We start from the raw sequence: 20,470 nt of genomic DNA on the forward strand, positions 1-20,470 counted from the left end.
AAACCATTATAAAAATAGCAGTGAAATCACCATAATTTATCCATAATAAAACTACAAAAGTAATATTAATGGAATCAATTTAATTGTACCTTATTTTGTAATTATTCCTTCACAACGAATTGGCATGTATTGCACTATTTCAAATAAGTAACGCTTCACTAATAGAGAAGACCATTGTTACTAATTCTCAGGGGATACCACCACCACCACCACTCAGACAGCACCATTTCAAGGCTAGTTGGCCTATCATCAATGGGCGGGTAGGTACCCCAGTGTTGCAATCAAGCAAACCCAGTTGTGAAGTATATTTATAGTGTATTTTTTGTGAATATATATATATATATATATATATATAAATATACTTTTTAAGTATATTTATAGAAGTATTTTTATAGTGTATTACCAATCCGTAACATTGTAGCATTTAGTTTATCAGTATTACTAATATATATACCAACTGGAATCTCTCACATTGTGGAATTATACTTCACAACTGGGTTGGCATGACTGCAACACTGGGGTGCCTACCCACCCACCGATGACAGGCCAACCAGCCTCGAAATGGTGCTGTCTGGGTGGTGTGGTGGTAATGCTGAGAATAAGTAACAATAGTTTTCTCTATTAGTGAAGTGCTACTTATTCGAAGTAGTGCAATATATGGTAACTCGTTGTGAAGGAATAGTCACAATATGAGATACAATTAAATCAATGCCATTCATACTATTTTCATAGTTTTATTATGTATAAATCATGGTAATTTCAATGCTATTTTTATAGTGTATTACCAATCTGTAACATATTATGCCTTGTAGCATTTAGTTTATCAGTATTACTACTATATACACCAACTGGTATCTCTCATATTGTGGAATTATACTTCACAACTGGATTGACATGACTGCAACACTGAGGTACCTACCTGCCCACCAATGATAGGCCTTGAAACAGTGCCATCTGGGTGGTGGTATACTCTGAGAATAAGTAACAATATGTAACAATTCATGGTAACTCATTGTGAAGGAATAGCTGCAATATGAGATACAATTAAATCAATGGCATTCATACTACTTTCGTAGTTTTCTCTATTAGTGAAGCTTTACTTATTCGAAGTAGTGCAATACACGGTAACTTGATGTGAAGGAATAGTCACAATATGAGATACAATTAAATCGATGCCAGTCATACTACTTTCGTAGGTTTATTACAGATAAATTATGGTGATTTTACTGCTATTTTTATATTGTATTACCATTCCATAACACATTACATGTAGCATTTAGTTTATCAGTATTCTTAAACTATATATTTACTAGAAGCAATAATATATAAAAATATAAAAATACATACCATTGTAAGTAACAAGGGAATTATCAATGCATACAACAATCCACTGATTCTGAAACCTAGTAATGTTAAGAGATCTTGATCCTGAAAGAGACTGAAAATAAGGTCTCTGAAGTCAACTCATAGCAAGCTACTACTGATAAATTATTTATATTATTATTATTATTATTATTATTATTATTATTATTATTATTATTAGCCATATGGTACAAGAAGTCTGAGGCTTATGCTGCACCAGCAAATCACCAAATACGGAGGATGTGTAAAGGTCAGGGAATGACCACTGCATATACCCGGAGCAATATGGCCTTAGTTGCTAATGCTCCTAAAAACCAAATAACAACAGCACCAGCCAAAAAAAAAATTCCCAAGCTACCCAGAGAGAGAGAGAAATAGATCTTACCTATGACTGCATAGGAATCAGAATCATAGGCAAGATCCTTAGATGAATAAAATATTATATAAGCAGGATGCATATGTTCCAGCTTATATACTAATCTCTTGTACAGGACCAAATTAAATGCTTTATTAAAGTTAAAATAACAATGTCCCTGCATGCAACTCACAAATGACTCTCTTATAATAGTTTATCAGATTAGTTAAAACAAGATTTTCCCCTTTACAGAACTGTGCTGCATTCTCTTGAAGATGCCATTTCTACCTAGATGACTCTTTACTGCATTGTATCTATCACCAAAGTCATATTGACTATAGTTATCTACTTTATTCTTCGATCCACCTTTTTAGACTGGCAATACATTGATTCTTCTCCAATCCAAGGGAATTGTCACTGTATTTATAGGAGCCCTCGTGATTAACCTTAATGATTTCATGCATTTCTTATGTCCTTTAAAATAATGAGGTATATGCAATCTATCAAAAGATTATACTTACCTCCAAGTTCAAAAATTAGTTTTACCTCGTCATGAAGGGACTTTATAAAGGGTACACCTTTATACTGATGAGAACTACCCATTTAACCTTCCATCACTCCTCCTCAATTTAATGGTGAAGCTTGTGTGGCATCCACAAGACTCCCATTTTTATTAATTAATTTTTTTGCTTTTTTACCAAATTGTAAATAGTGATCTATTAATTATGACGTACTAAACTCAATTAAAAAATATAGAGTGAAAATAAATTAGGGAAACCAATAACAACGGAGAAAAATTTTATTGTATTTTTTAGAATTTAGGGTCATTTATCTCCTGCAAAATATTTTTAGCAGTTGTTTGCATTTTGCCTACAAGTCAGCTCCCCATGACAACACAGAGAGCATGCTAAGGATATTAATTTTTTCAAGCAAATAGTTCGCACATGCTGTATGTGTTTTAGGAAGTTTAATTACTTGCCTAATATTAAACCTAGGAATCTTATGTCATCACTGACCAGAATAACATGATTCTCCAAATGCAATTCAGGTTCAGGGTACAATTTTCACTTCTTGCAGAAGTATATAGCAAAGGTTTTCTGTGGAGACAGTTGGTAGCTATTTTGTAACATCCATGACTGCGTTTTATTTATTGACAGTTGGAGTTTCCTTTCAATGTAATACATACCGTATTTCCCCATGTATAAGACGCACCTTAATTTTGGGGCCCGAAATTTGAAAAAAAAATGTATTACATAAATTTATTGAACTCAAGTTTTATTCATCATAAAATTCATACAACTCCTCATAACTTGAATTCAGCACTGTACGAAAATCTTTTCTGAGCTATTTCTGGGCAGAACATGGCAAGGGTCCTGAGCTGGATATCATCATTTTCTCTTTCTCTTTTTTGGTGATTCCTTTCTACTTTCTCCCCCCCCCCCTCTCCCTCTCTCTCTCTCTCTCTCTCTCTCTCTCTCTCTCTCTCTCAGGGTAATAGGGAAATTTTTTTTTTTTTTTTTTTGCCTGGTGCAGCATAAGCCTCAGGCTTCCTTGCACCCTATGGCTAATAATAATAATAATAATAATAATAATAATAAGCGTAACTTAATATACCGGTAACAAGGGCGAAACAATGAGCGCAAAGACAATGAGCGCGAAAAAACGGGAAATGCAAGTAAAAAAATCTACAACCACTGTATAAGATGCACCCAGTTTTTAGACCCCAAATTTTTCGAAAAAAGGTGTGTCTTATACATAGGGAAATACGGTATATTGTGAGTGACTGGATATAGTGAGGTCATACATAAAGATAAGTTTCTACAGAATTCAGGATGATTTTTGTTAGAGTGTGTATTCTAACTGCAAAAGATGTGGCACTTAGGACTGGCCCTTGTGGTACTCCTTCCTCCTGCTGGAGAGTGCAATTCGATAACGATTGTTATTTGGTTTTTAGGAGCATTAGCAACTAAGGCCATATTGCTCCGGGGATATGCATTAGCATTAGCAATAGTAGAGGCATTTGCAATTAGCATTAGCAATAGTAGAGGCATCAACCAAAAAAAAAAAAAAAAAAAACCCCACTTCCACTTCACCCCTCTGTTCGTTCAAAATACCTGTCCAGCTGAGCCTTAAACTTATTTAGGCTATCAACCTCCACCACAAGGGATGGAAGTCTGTTCCACCAACCAACCACCCGCTGGCTAAAGGCAAATTTCCGCACGTCTATCCTACATCTGTCTTTCCTCAATTTGAATTTATGCCCTCTCAGGTGATTTTTCTGAGCTAGAGGAAGAATCCCATCAGCATTGAGCATGCTTAAACCATTCAAGGCTTTATACACCTCTATCAGATCACCTCGCTGGTGCCTAGTCTCCAGACACTGTAATTTGCAAAACTTAAGCCTTTCTTCGTAAGAGCACCCCTTTGTTCCATTCACTAATCTTGTTGCCCTTCTCTGTACTCGTTCCAGCAGCTCTACATCCTTCTTGAAATGAGGCCTCCAGACCTGTATACAGTACTCTAGGTGTGGCCTGACCATTGCCTTATACAATGGAATAATCACCTCCTTATCCCTGCTGGAAAAATTCCTGTATATCATTGACAATACTCCATGAGCTACTCTTGCAGCCTGTCTGCACTGCTCAGAGAACTTCATATCTGCCTGCACAACCACCCCCAAGTCCCTTTCATTCTCTACCACTGTCAGTGTAGTACCACAGAGTTGATACGTTGCTCTGGGGTTGCTGTTTCCCATGTGTAGTACTTTACATTTGTCAATGTTAAACTTCATTTGCCACCTCTCAGCCCATCTGCTCAACCTTTCCAGATCCTGTTGCAGCAGCATAGTGTCAGTAGTGTCCTTGACAACCCTGCCAACCTTTGTATCATCTGCAAACTTGGACATTAAGCTTGATATACCATCATCAATATCATTTATAAATACAGAAAACAATAATGGACCCAACACTGAGCCCTGAGGGACTCCACTAATATGCAGTGGTCATTCCCTGACCTTTCCGCATCCTCCATATTTGGTGGCTCACGGGCTCGAACCCCGGTCTAATCAAGAAGCATGTGCTACGCACTGCTGCTCCTGCCCAGCTGACTACAGAGGCGCCTATTCAATAACGGACCTGAAAGGTTTGATCTTTGAAAAAGCTCTGAATTAAGGTTGGTGAATGTCCCCTTAGTCCAATGGAATGTAGGTCATGAAGGATTCCATGATGCCACATGGTTTCAAAGGCTTTCTCTATATCTAAGTTCACCATGACCAAATGTTCATTCTTTATGAATGCATTTTGCACATTTGTCTCAGCCTTTATCATAAGCACTAGGGTGGACCTGTTTTTACAAAAACCAAACTGATCATTGTTCATAGTAGTATGAGTTTCCGGGTACAGGTAAGGCAACTGTGTACCATTTTTTTCAGAGTCTGACCCAAGCAGCTAATAAGTGAGACTGGTTTATAATTATGCAGGTCTGATTGGTCTTTTTCTGGCTTTGGAATAGATAAAACTATAGTGTCACTAGGAAATGGGAAAGTAACGTGCAACAAATATTTACACATTTTTGAAAAGTTTTAGGAGAGAGTAAAGGTTCTCTCATTTAGATTCTTTAACATTAGGTAATATATTTTCTCAACTGGCATCTGTTAAACAACAAAAAGAAAAAAAAAATGAATGTCCCATAATTCACAGCATATTAAATATTATAATATTCTCTAATTATAACTAATTAGAGAATATTAGTGGACAAATGTACACAAGAGGATTTGATTTTGTTTACAAATCTAAAAAAATAATAGAAAAATTTTAAAAAATAGTGTTATCAGATGCCATATTAACAGCAGAAGGTTGACACCTACTAACAGCAGAAGCTAATAGTATAAGACAGGGATGCTTGCAACCTGCATTTCGATTTTTGAAACTTCCTAAATTTTTTTTTATAATTATTGAAAAATAAAATACATCTGTTGAGCCTAAACAAAAAAAAAATCCATCTTTTTGTTGTTATAGGTAACGTTTTTTTAAAAACTATATTTTTAAAGCTGCAATAACTGCATATCTTCTGGCCTCAGCCAACTAGAGAATAAATTTATTATAATTATGCACTTGTCGTATTTGCTAGACACACTGTATTTTGATGACAAAACAATGTGTCTGGCAAAGCATTCACTTAGTTGCCAATGTTTTACAAACCAGCAAAATAGAATGAATAGTTTGATTGACTTACCAATTGATGAAGTCATATGCCCAGACTTCTACACATAAACATGGAAATACCACTGAATATAGGTCTCTACACTGGGTCTGCTGGCTTATTTAGTTTGTTTTGATTTTTAATGACACATCAGCTGCTGTGTTTACAGTGTGCAGTATCCAAGGTGTTTGGATAGAGAGCTAATTTTTTTTTTTTTTTTTTTTTGGCTGATGCTGTATAAGCTTGCTTTCTTGCATCATTTACCACTACTAATATAAAAACAGCTTTGTGTCTTTTTTTTTTTTCCCCCAAATAATTTTTACTGTTTTTGTTGACTCTAGTTTTGTGTGAAACATATTATAGCTGATTTATTGCTTTTAAGAATCAGAAGGCATCTGATATGGCTTTCTAATCCCCTAATATTTGATGAAATGAGACAGTTTTGTGGATATTATATAGTATTGAAAAGGAGGATCAACGTTCTGTATCATAGGCAAGGCATTCTAAGCACAAATGTTTAACAAACTAAGGAATGTTACAGTTTTGGCAATGAGAAAGTTCTACTCTGGGAAAGTATACATGTGTTAAATGTGTGTCAAAATAGTGAACACAAAAAATTTTCTATCTTCATAATGATAATCATGACATCTATTGTCTGAATGGTGATAGAATGTTAAAAAATTTACCTTTGTTTTTTAAACAATTATAAACGAAATGTGACAAAACACTTTTTCTGACAGTTATGGAAAAATATAACAATACAACCACTCTAAAATAGCTTTAGAAGTATAATATATAAAATGCAATAAACTTACCCAGCCAAAGTATCCTGTCCAATAGCAAGTGAATAATGGTGAAATAACTGTCATTATTAAAACACTGATAAATCTTCTTTTAATTGTTGATGGGTGATCTCTAAAAGAGAAAGTTCAGATATTTTATATCTGCCAAAAATTATGCAATGGATTGTATATAAAGGTAAATCAAACAAAGATGGAATGTCAAGAAAACTATCATCTTTAATAAAAAAAAATAATAATAAATAAATAAAATGCTCTCCAAGGGTATCATTAAGAGATACATTCCATTATGTCAGGTATGTTCGTGCCATGTCCCTAAAAATATTTTGGTATATACAGCAGTATTTCTATACCAGCATCCCTGATTCAGTGGTACGCAGAATGCCACTAACGTGAAGAAGAATGATCCTTCTGCCAAGAACCTCTGTTCTTTTTGATGGCCTCATACAAATGAATTAATATGATATGAAACATTGTGCATTCTCTTTCTCTGTACTCTATAAACTTGAAGTAGTCCCTTGTGGTCCAAAACAACATTATCAAAGAATAGCACCATTTTTCTTCATGGCCCATCTGGCATATGCCAGAGGTCTCAAAAAGGAATCTTTGATCATAAACTAGTGATGAAATGTTGCAGAAAAACTAGTCACTCTGTTGCTCTGACAAAGCTAATATTTTAATGCTAAACTTTCACACAATCCATTAACTGTTTCTGTTCTTCAGATGAACATTTTGGAAACCCCTCAGAACAAAGTAATTGACAATGCAAACATTTGTGAAGAATACTGTGCACTGATGGCCAGAATGTACCCAAAAGATACTGAGCAAAATCTAACAGGGGGGCCCCTCAGAACCTTTTCTTTGCAGTGTGTGGACACCGATCCATGGCTAACAGCCTTATCAGACAGAACATACATATAAACGTCAACTGACCTCCATCAGGGGTTATGCAAAGGTACTTGGGGAACTGGATGCAAAAAGAGGTAAAGGGGCCTCATTTATTTATGTCGAGACTGATGGCTCCATTGATTGGGTTCTCCCCTGATGGAAGTCCTGGTGTGGTACAAAGTATTCAAAGTATTTTATTATTTTCTGCGGGCTCCAGGGTTTCCCCTATCTGCCGCTGAAGAGTAACTGTACATTTTTTACAATTTGTGGTTTAGCAAAACATCTTTTGATCCAGCATCATCACAGAAATTATTACAAACAATGTCTCTTGCCTGAGACCAATGTAGTATAGCCACACATTTGACCATACTGTATATCCATAACACTTGCAACTCAGTTATTACAATAGAAATTGGTTGAAGGCACCAATTTCTATATTAACCTTCACAACTTATACAACTATACAGATAGTTAGGACCTACCAGTTCGGTTACAATGAGGTCCAACATATATCTTACAATTTATACAATTTAAGATTTACAATTTATGCACCTTATTACAGGAAAAAGTCCCAGGACACCGTCCACCCAACAGTGATCCTGGCACATCAACTTATATATTCTAAATGCTAATATTGCCGTCCGGCAATAAATACAAATAAATTTCCTCATCAGAGGTCCTGTAACAATACAATTAATACCAAGGCAATATATACAACGGTAGTACACTGATTACATAATTATTCTCAGTCGGCAAGTCCTTTCCTTCTGCAGAAACCATTGTAAGCAAAGTTAGCCAGTGCCTGATAATTTTCCTTACATTCTAAAAACTTGGTGAAGTTACTTACATCATAAACTTCAGTCAATGCTTAAAGTTCAACTCGAATGTCTACATAATGTCAACATTCTAAGATTATATGTTGGACTGTCTCCTCTGAGCCACATTTACAAAGAGGAGATGCAGCCAAACCCAGAGTAAATAACTCAGTTTAGGCTGCCATACCCAGATAGAAGGAAAGTTAGGTGAAGAACTGGGTTAAACCAGGGTCAATGTTTTTTGTCAGATTCGGCAACTTGAGGTATAAAAAGGGTAGCAATTCTTCCAGTGTTGGCATTAGTCCATTCGTTTTGCCATTCCTGGAGGAACTGGTTTTTTAATCTAGTGTTTTCTTCTTTCACTGGCACATCCAGGTTAACAGAAAACTGGTTGAACTGTGCTGCAATACCCTTCTACAATACTGAAAGTAATGTAGTTTGATTTGTAGTTTGCCGCTGATTACCTGTAGTGCCGACACTGAAATTGTGCAACAAGCTCTTAAAGTTGCAATTAGGAAGAAGTGCTGGGCTGAGTCAGATTTTTTCCACCGTGACTCTGTGCATACTGGGGCCCCAAGCGCCTGCAGCATAACAGACAATAGGAATAAATATACATTTGTAGTACAGCTTGAGAGTGGAGGGTTTCAGACCCCAAGAACCTTTGGTAATTCTGATTATTTTGCCTGTCAAAATCTTGATTTTGCTTAGTACATATTTAGCATGGGTAATGAACTGAAGTTTGTTATCTAACGTAATTCCTTGGTATTTGTAAGAGTTAACTAATTTTATTGATTGTTCTTTAATCTTAATACATGGAGGTCTATTTGGGTCTAATTTTCCTTTGAGAAGAATTTGTTTTGTTTTGGGAACAGAAATAGTTAATTTATGTGTACTACACCACTCATCTAGGTCTGATAGAACTTCATTAGCACGGATTTCAAGTTGTAGTCTGGAGTTTCCAGAAACAACAATAATTAAATCGTCTGCACAAGCGATCTTAGTAATGCAATTATGTTCGGTAGCCAGCCACCCATCAAGGACCCCGTTCCAGCATACTGGTCCGAGAACTCATTCCTGAGGGTAACCGCAAGTCACAGGTCTCGCAACAGAGCAGGATCCACTGGAGACCACAAGTGAGCGATTCTGGAAATAATCCGTGATGAGACAATAAATAGGCACGGAGACTCCAGCCTCTCGGAACCTCTCCAGGACACTTTGCCACCAAACAGTGTCAAAGGCCCCTTTGACACTGTTTGGTGACGCAAAGTCACATCACACAAGGAGGTCGAGGACATACTTTTCATTGGAGGCTGAAACGTTACTAATAACTAGGTTAATGGCATCCTCTGTAGACATCCCAGCAGTGAAGCCAAACTGATATCTGTAGTTTAGGTTTCTTTCTTTATAGTGCTTTTAGAATCTCACTACAATCTGCTTCTCTAGTATTTTTCCGACGACCGGAAGTAGAGCGATTGGTCGTTATGAATTTGCCTGATTTGCTGTTTTGTTGGGATTCTTAATGAGTAATTTAAGATTTGCTTTTTTCCAAGGAGAGGGGAAGGATCCATATTGTAGGCAGGCATTAAAGAGGTTCATCATCAGTTGGGGACAGGTGCTCCAGATTCTTTTAACTATGGTAACTTCTAATAGGTCCAGTCCAGGGCATTTGCCATCACGCAAAGTCGCAACAGCAAGACCTACCTCGTGTCTGTCAAAATCATCTTCGTGGCTTTGGCCTACGTAGGAAAGATGTTCTAAATGAATGCCTGTTTGTACCAGACTTTCTGGTACAGTTGCATTCTGCATAATCAATTCATCCAAAATTGTTTCCATAGTCTCGGCCCATGTCAGAGTTTCGGAGTTATCAGATCTAAATACAGAGGAGAATATTTCCCCCGGATGAATTTTGTCTAGAGTCAGCTTGTAGATCAAGGGCTCCAGGAGCCCCTGGCTGGTCAACAGTTTAACTAACCGTTCCCAAGCGGAGCGTTTTTCTTTGTAAATATTGTTGGAATATGTCCTTCTCGCATTTTTGTATATTTCATTCAATCAGTTTATCTCATCTTCAGGTCTACCATCTCTCCTAGCTCTCTGAACATCTCATCTTGCACTCTTTGTATGATTCCTTAGAGTAGAAAGGTTCTGGGACCACCAAGGAACCGAATTTTGTCTTCTCTTTTTTCTTCTTAATCGTCTCGTCGCATATTTCGGTGATAATTGCCATCAATTCTTTTAGATGTTGGTCCAAAGTAAGATCTGTCAGATTTGTCAGTTTTTCATTCGTAAATTTTTTCTAAAGTAGTTTCTCAAAAGGATTCCAATGGATTCGTCGAGTTTTGTATCTGTGGAAGTCGTGAGTGCCTCTTAAAGCTGCTGCATTTGCATTAGATATTATGTCAAAGGTTATTACATTGTGGTCACTTACCGACCAAGAGGAGTGAACAGTCCAGTTTTCTATGCATCTCCCGAATGTTGCATTCGACAGAGTGACTATGTAAGACCAGAAGGAGATGAGTAAGTGGGCAGATGCCCAGGGGAGTTCCAGACAATCAATCCGTTAGTTATTATGAATTCCTCCAGTAATTCACATTTATTATTCGTTATGGGGCTGTTCCACATGGTGGAAGAAGCATTTGCATCGGTCATTATAACTATCTTTTTGCCTGATAACCTAATGAAAGCTGTCTCAAAGAAGTTCAGATAAGGCTCAATTTGTTGAGAATGTTGTGAGCACTGCATGTAGATTGAGATGAAGAATATTTGTCCAAAACTACCTTTCAAGCATGCACATACCGCACACTCGGAGCAGAGACCATTTACCCTTGTGATCATGATCTGCTTGTCCACTATAACAAAGCTGCCCACACCTTTGCCACACCATTTGCACCATGTCCTGTAACAGATACATTAGATTGAACCATCCTACAGCCGTTTGGTAATCCTTTAACTTTGCCTTTGTAGGAGTATAATTCCTGAAGTCCTAGAATGTCAATTTTGTGATCCGTAATTAGTTTGGAGATATCACTCATTGCAGATGCAGAATGCTGGCAGTTTAACTGTTATATTTTTAATCTCTCACCAGGCTGTACATTTTTTATCTTACTGAATGTAATTTGTGCGAAATTTGGTGACCTCCTGTGCTCGCAAGAACTCAGGACACTTCGAGTCGCAATATGAGTATTCTGATTTCCTCTTTTTATTTTGCATGTTGGGCATGTAACGGGTGATTCAGGAGTGGGACACAATTGCGACTGATGACCTTGCAATCCACAATGCCCACATGTGTAGTCCTGCTCTCTACAATATCTAGCCGAGTGGCCATAAGCCAAATATTTAAAACAACGTGAACCGATAATAAAATCCTTCACATTGTGAACCGACCAGCCCAGGTAGACGCAAGCGTCATCTTTTAATATTATTCGCCTGATATAGGCAGGAACTTCATTTATCCAGTGTTTGTTGTTTTTAGTGTTAATCTTAAACCTCACCTTAACCCCCTTTCTGAAATCTTCCTCACTAACATTGTGCTTGCACAAGCTTTTGACATACAGATCCTCCAAGAATTCTTGGTCTGACATATCTTTTTGTATGTCATAGAGTATCACAGTCGGGTTTAGTTTTCGGGGCAAGTCTACAATTAATTTGTGTTCCCCAAATTTCGGGCAGTTCTTTAATTTAGTAATGTCTTCATCAGTGGCAGTTTCAATTGCAACGCCTTTTTTCTAACTTTTGTGATAGATTTTATTTTAATCTGTTTAAGTTCGGATTTAAAATTTGTTGCAATCACATGTTTAACTTCTTCACTCGTTTTTAATTCACACTTTTCGCTAGCTTTAATCAATACTACATGCTTTGACTGAGTTCCTGAGGGAATCAGTTCAGCTTTGGTCGTTATGCCTGCACTCGCTGCAGCCATCTTAGCATAAGTGGCCACAGGGGTGAACGTAGGCAAAACTCTTAAATCTAAATTTGTTTTTAACCTCTCATTATCAATGGTGAGATCAATCACCAATCGTTCCATACTGTTCCAGATTTTACCAGCTTCCACCACCATGAGGGGGGTAACGGTGGATCCTGACTTAAAAATATCTAGAAAATTATTTTTCAGAACACTTAAGTAATCTAAATTAAGCTTACAGTTCAACTGTCCCGGGTTATTTACCGACTGATAATCAGTTGTACCTTCAGGTGATCCCAGTTGGGGTAATTCCTTCCCTAGGATATCTATAAATTCGTCTAAAGGTTCTTTCAACCCAGTATTTAGAAAGTCTGGAGCTAATGTTAGATCTCCAGGCATATCTGATAAAGAATAATCATCAGACATCAGTACACTGGTTAACAGTTTTCCTGTTACAAAACTAAACAACACCTGGAAGAAACACCTGACTTTAACTTAGTCCAGTAAGCCATGAGTTTTTGTTCACACCAGGAGCAGTCCACAAGGAGAATTAGGATTAAGCGATTTCTGGCTTCGCTGTACAGCAGTCACTGTCTTTATCCTTGCAATCAGTCCAGCAAGGTAAGATCAGTTCGAGTAGGGCTACTTGACCCACATGCAGAATGGCATGTTAATCTGGACATGGTTCGGATGTTAATCTGGCATGTTAATCTGGACATGGTTAATCTGGACATGGTTCATTCCTACTGAATATGTATTCCTACTGAATACATATTCAGTAGGAATGAACTACAATTGTCTTTCCCATACTGTTTCAAATTCCTTATTTATGTGAAGGCAGTGAAGAAGCTTCAGGCAAAGATTAACCTGCAGGGGTCACTTCCATGCCTTCTTGCGAGGCTCGCGACATTGATGACGTTCCTTGAACAGTCTGACTATGCGAATATAGCCATTTATTAACAGAATTTTCGAAAGCAATTATTAAAGATTTTACCTGTTTTATCTGTCCTAGAGGATAGAGATTAACACTGTATGAAGTGTGCATTGCGTCCTCACTATAGGCAAACTTTCAATACCGTTGGCGATTTAGATCTGACCAGAAAACTATGTTGAACACAGAGCACAGTAAAATGTGACCGCAATGACCGATGACACAGACCAAAGCCCATTTGCACGACTCTGGATCCATCAGAACATCCACTTCAAAAATTTTCTTGGATGGAATGATTTAAATGGAGCTGACTTGTTTTACTACTACCATGAATAAAGAATGCTCTCCATCTATCACCCATACTACTGTGAATCCCATGTGTAAGTTGTTTGACTCCCCCTAATGGTAAGAATCAAGCAATTCCACACTAGTCTTTTGCAGCCAATTACAATATGAAAGTGATTCAATCTTCGAGAGAATATATAATAAGTATACTTATTTATCTTATACAAAAATAATTGTGAAAAAATTTCACAGTGCAATTAAGCTTGGACAATCCATTTCCAAATGTAAGGTGCCGACTCAATTATTCTATTTCATTCAATTATTCTATCTTACTTAAGTATTACAAAAAAACATACAGAAGTAAATTTTTAAAAAAAAGCATTCAATCCTAAAATAAGGAATTAATAATTTTGCAATTTTTTGGATCATTTCATGAACCTTTAATTTTATTCTGCCCTAGCCATTTCTTCTATCCTGATAAAATCATCGTGAGAGCTTATATTATTAATAAACTACTGGTAATAATAACTTCTAACATATTCACAAATGGGCATATTTATACACAGGCACAAGATTATTGCAAAAGCGAGCTTCACTTGCAGGTCAGGTATTTTGGATACATTTAGTGAGAAAGTTTGATAAATCTTGATCCTCAACTTATGAATCAATTATGTTCAAAACCCATGTTCTTACCCAAGTCATTCTGAAGTTGAAACAATTTTTCCCATAAAAAATAAGGTTATTAACCTTATGAATAAAACCCAATTAACCTATAATTAATGCAATGTATTTTAAGGTAAAAATAATACTAAACACATTTTAGGGCTTATGCCTTGGGCTGCATGAAAGTTTAACTGATGTACAAGTCTGTTAAACTTTCATGCATCCTGAGGCATAAGCCCTAAAATGCATTTAGTCTGATTCATTTCATACACCATCAGGCATCTCTCATATTGTGGAGATGTACTTCATAACTGAACTGTCATCAGTACATCACCACCAGGGTACCTACCCACCCACTGAGGAAAGGCCAAATAGCCTTGAAATGGTGCCATCTTAGTGGGAGGGCTTAATACTGCCCAGAGTTTCTGAGAATAGGTAACAACAGTCTTCTCTACTGGAGAAGCATTGCCTATTCAAGGTGTTTATGAGTTGGAGGAGTTACTGATCCTTTCATTTCTTCTTCCACTCCTACTCTTACTTTCCTCTACTTTTTTCTTTTCCAAGTCTAATAGGGACAAGTGGACATTGGAGTTATTATCCCACACATATTCAAATAGCCTTGAAACAGTGCTGTCTAGGCAGTGATATCCACTGAGAATAAGTAACAATGGTCGTCTCTATTGGTGAAGCATTACTTATTTCAGATAGTGCAATATCATGGAAACTTGTTGTGAAGGTATTCACAATATGAGATACACTTTAAATGATGCAGCTTTCAGCTATTTTTGAGTTTGCTGTGTACTAACATGATGTTCTGCACTAACTTGTACATCAGGTAAAATTTTACTCCATGCAAATAAAGGAGAAAAAACTAAACTGAAATAAATATTTGACTAAGTTATCAAATGCAGACACTGTAGGGATGTCAGACATATGGTGTCCAACATCCCTACAAATGAGATAATTACCTCCCTGACCCTGCTGACCGAACTACCACACATCATTGGCAGAACCCTTGAGCTGCCCTAGCAACCCATCCACAGTGTTCAGAGAACCTCACATTAGATAGTACACATACTCCCTTCATCTTTTTCATTCTCCACTGCCTTGAGTGTGGTACCAACCAACTTATTCTGGAATTGCTATTATCCACCTTGTTTTATCAATGTTAAAACTTTTTTTTTCTTTTTTTTTGCCACTTTTCAACCCATATATCTAATTTATCCAGGTCTTAATGTAGTACACAAGACTAATAACCATTACTATCATTAGCCACTCTGTCCACATTTGAATCATCAACATTCTTAGACATTAAACTTGATATACCTTATTAATATTATATATAAAATCATTTCTTTAAAAAATACTGAAAACAGTAAGGGGCACAGCACGACGCTGAGGAACTCCACTAATAACAATAGTCCATCAGCAGTGCCCATTGATAACCACTATGTCTTTTCCCATTCAAACATCCCTTTATCCACAACAGCAACTGTCTCTTAATGTCACACTGCTCCAATTTGTACAGTAGTCTTTTATTAAAGTATATGATGTCAAAATTACATTTTGCATACAGCTTCTTTGTTACTTCATCACAGTAGCTGATCATACATGAGCTCCCTTAACAAATATATGCTGTAATTGCCATATTGTATTCCTTTCAAGATGATCCTGCATTATCAATAGATGCATGGTGAGAGGAAATGGTGAGACCATTTCCACAACAGGTTCACCATAAATTAATGCCGATTTCTTGAATTATTACCGATATGTATATTAGTTGTTAAAAGAAAATAATAATAATAATAATAAATAAACTAATTTCATTTCCTTGCTCACCCATTTGTCCACTGCTTTTAACACAATTAAATTAAACTTTAATGAGAATAAGTATATTTTCGAATACCCTTATATTTTACTGGGTCCAGTTTTTTTTTTTGGGGGGGGGGACACTTTGCTGCCACTGAGGTTTACAATATTCAGTTGCCGTAGCAATATCGTATATCAAATACAATTAAACGGTTTTTACACTCTACTACAAATTAATAATTTAAATTCATTACAGTTTTTACACTCTACTACAAATTAATAATTTGAATTCATTTTAACCTTCAAGAAACAGTTCAACGCTACGAAATATAGTATATCCTACTGTAAACAATTCACGCAAACTTTTATGTTACCTGCCATTCTTTGTTTTCCAAACATATAAACTTCCTACATAAGTTATAGCTAAAAATATACAAAGAGAGACTGCTTTTTGGCATTTAGTTTTCGGTAAAAATACATCCAACCAACTCATGACCGGCGCCATTACAAGAGTGGTTTCTTTATAGTTGATATAATAGTCAATAGATGGCACAACCTGTGTATCAGAAGCAGCAGACTTAGGCACTGTACTGTCAGTTCAGCCGAACAGTCCAAAACAAATGGATCAGTTATTACCGTATATTTCGGCGTATAAGTCGACCCTTAAAGCACTAAAAAAACTGTTCAAAATTTGAGAGTCAACTTGACTCTAAAATCATAGACAGTTTTTAAAAGATAATTTTTTTAAGTTTCAATTAAGATATTGCTTAGGGACACCAATTAATACCGATATATTAACAAATTTTTAGACACGTATATTTACTGAACTATACATTATGTATGTATTTATTGAATTAAATTAAAATTTATATTTATTGAATTGCCCACTTTTTAAATTTCAACAGTTTGTTCTTCTTTATCAGACTCAGGGTGTTTCGGGGTGTATTTCCGCCGTGGTGCAAACATTTTTTTTTTTTTGCTCCACCCGTTTTTTTTAATAAAAAGAAAAGTTATGCAATTTTTAAAACTTAATTTCATTTGCAGTTAGCATTTATGTAGATAATATTTGAGTTTTATAGTTTAATTTTTGACTCATAAAAATGTTTTCATCAACCATTGTGAATACTAAAAAACACTTTGAATAATGTTTGATATTTCATTAACGTAAACAAGACAAAAATAAACAAAAAATAAATAAGTGTTTTAAGATATTTATTACTTTATTTAAAATAAAGTAATAAATATTCTAAAAGTACCTTTTAGAATATTTATTATTTATTAGAATAAATAATAAATTTAATATTTATTATGCTATCCGCTGCTACTGGAATTATTAATGCTTCTTAGAACTATTTTTTTTTTTTTTCTCATTTTCTGCGTGTAAACTTGAACTTACTTCAAGTGATTTCGTAATATCAGTGCAATTTCAAAATTTTCATTGAATGATTATCAAACGGAACTAAAATTTTGAATAAAATTTTCTGTTAGTTTCTTGAAATGTTTTATTGATTCTAATAAGTTAATGGTCTCATTTTGAAATATTTGACTAACAATATTTATGTTAAAATTATTTCTTGACTAAATGTCTAAGATTATGAAAAAGGTTGTTTATACATGGGTTTTCCTTCTTGTCCACAAAGGTTATGTCCGGTCTGTTGTGCGGGATTGTCCTATCCGTTATTATTATTATTATTATCCACATCGGGCAAGGAAGCCTAAGGCTTATGCTGCACCAGTCAAAAAAAAAAAAAAAAAAAAAAAATCTGAATTACCCTGAGAGAGAGAGAAGTAGAAGGGAATCACCAAGAAAGAGAAGAATGATGATATCCAGCTCAGGACTCTGGGTGTGCCAAGCCCATACTCACCAGATGTGAGCCCCTGGGGTTGAGATATGTATAACAAAAACGATGCATTTCCTCTACTTCGGTGGTTTACTACGAACTAAAATGATGCTATGCACTAACTAATTTGTTCGATTACCAAAATGTTTAAATTGTTTAATATTTTTAAATATAAAAATAAAAAATCTCTATTTTTATAAGTGGAAGTGACCATTGCAATTGTCTTCATTGATATCCATAATTGGATACGTCGACCACGTTAAGCTCTGGTTGCAAACAATTCTGAATTACTTAGTGGATTGTTGCTCCGTCTTAGTGTAATTGTGATCTATTAAAGCTAAGGTATGTTGAAACTCCAAAGGAGCTCTTCTACCAACTTGGTAATGAGTTCAATGAACAGAATGTTAAGCAATTAGAAATCCTCAGTTAAAAAAATGTTTCCCATGGGCAGAGAGAGTAAAATAGTTATAAATTATGAAATAGTACTTAAAAATCATCTTTAACTTATGTATGTGTTAATACATAAGTATGTGTAAGTAATGTACTGTATGTGTTAATACATAAAAATGAAATAAATATTTCATTTTTATTTGTGTAGTTAATATTTCATACCCTTAAATAATTTTCTCTTCTAAGAAGTTTTCCCTCGTAACAATTTATCGTCTTTCTCCTTGCTACTTCGCTTCGTCTATTGTTCAGGTGCCTCCTCCCACACTTTTGACCTCCTCCCACACCCTACCATATCGATGTTTACATCTATGCTTTATGTGCTCTATCGACAGACAACTTCCACTAACAGAAATATTTCTGAAATGTTGTTTTCTTCGTTTGTAAAATTACTCTATTTCTACCCGCTATTCTTATTCTCAGAGTTTAAGGGAATTGCTTTCGGTTGCATAAAGGGTAACATCCTGTTTGGTTTTACCACACGGGACTTCTAGGGAAAAAACACCTATTGTTGCTGGCTTCCCACCACTTGACATTATTTCCAGATGGAATATTGACAAGTACTTTCCATCCTTTTGAATCAGAAAACATTCTCCACTACCCACACTGATTGTGCATTATGGCCACAGAAGCCGATGCGCCAACAACTAATAAACAACAACAACAACCCACACTGTAATGGATTACTTTCCGTGCAAAAAAGGATTAGTGTTGTTTGATTTTACGAATGTCAAATGCGAAGAAAACAGTTTTTGAAGTTTATAACGCAGCTATCAATAGAAATATTTTCTTGAAATTCCTTTAGAAGATCAAATATACATCCAAAAAACGTGGTGTACCGACGTTGTTCCTTAAAAACAATTACAATAAAAGCAAACTTTAAGTTTATCAAATGTGCGCTGTTGGTGTTATCAGTTTTGAACCATTTTTTCCCGTTTCCGGTGTGTCTGTATGTGATGAGAGAGAGAGAGAGATTATAAAATTATATCAGATACAAAAAGACACCGAAGTTATGTTTGAAACGAGAGGTTCAAAATTCGTGCTGGAAGAAGACAGAGGACGCTCGTAATTCTTTTTTTTTTTTTTTGTTAACACCGACATTAGTTGTGCTGTTGCAGTGGATATACTTCAACAGTTTTCCGATTAGTGTTTTGATCTTTGATCTTATTTAATAATAATAAACTTCTTTATTAACTTAAATGATATACATTCGTGATTCCGTACAAAGATAACCAGAGGAATCTAACAATAAATTGTCTATACAAATGAACTACCTTTTATTTCGTTAACTAATGAAACAGTACTAAAATAGTTCGAAAACACTTCTTTACCAATTTCAATCCAACACTTTGCCTTTATTTCTATATTGGCGTAATCTTTTAACGCTGTGTTGTACAAGGCAGGCCTCCTATCCATCTCACAAATAAACTTCTCGGTGTCAAACATCTTCTTCTCCATACCAGATGAACTAACGTTCCAGGAGACGCCGAAACAATATATTGTACTGTACATACAACTAATGAACGATGAAGGCCAACCACCCCATAACACGGGGAGAATGTTTCCTCAGGCAATACAAACGCCGAGTTGCTGGCGCTTTTAACGCAAGGCGTCAGCAGGCGTTGAAAAAGCAGGTCTAGTGTGTACCTTTTTCCTCCGCTTCCTGTAAGCCCAAGAGTTTCCAACGCTTAAAGCGCTCCTCGAGTATAGCCCTAAATCCTGTTTGTTTGTTTGTTATTTGGTTTTTAGGAGCATTAGCAACTAAGGCCATATTGCTCCGAGGATATGCGGTGGTCATTCCCTGACCTTTCCGCATCCTCCGTATTTGGTGGTGACGGGCTCGAACCCCGGTCTAATCAAGAAGCGTATGCTACAATGATATTTATAATGTAATTCCTTAATATAATTTATATAATTAAAATAATTTTAATGATAATTTATTTATAATTAAGGTACTTAAAAATAATTTAAATATATATAAGAACACCATTTTAAAGCTAATATAATTGTCTTAGATATAATTTGACCGGAGATGATTGAGTCGAATTGCTCAGGTTTCCCTTCAAAGTTCGTGATAATCTTTCGCCTTTTACTTCGCCTTTTACTAAAGATTACCGTGGAGGGGAGCATTACAATGAGCCTAATGGCGAATTTTTGTGGTCCCACCTCGTGGGAT

The 20,470-nt window shown here is 35.8% G+C and overlaps 1 pseudogene; it reads left to right on the forward strand.

Moving 5' to 3' along the window:
• The first annotated feature begins 20,340 nt into the window (after window positions 1-20,340).
• LOC150076978 (U5 spliceosomal RNA) lies at window positions 20,341-20,470 on the forward strand (annotated as a pseudogene).

This window comes from Mastigoproctus giganteus, chromosome 12 (genome assembly GCF_048544385.1).
Source record: "Mastigoproctus giganteus isolate SK-2022 chromosome 12, ASM4854438v1, whole genome shotgun sequence".
Lineage (NCBI taxonomy): Eukaryota > Metazoa > Arthropoda > Arachnida > Uropygi > Thelyphonidae > Mastigoproctus > Mastigoproctus giganteus.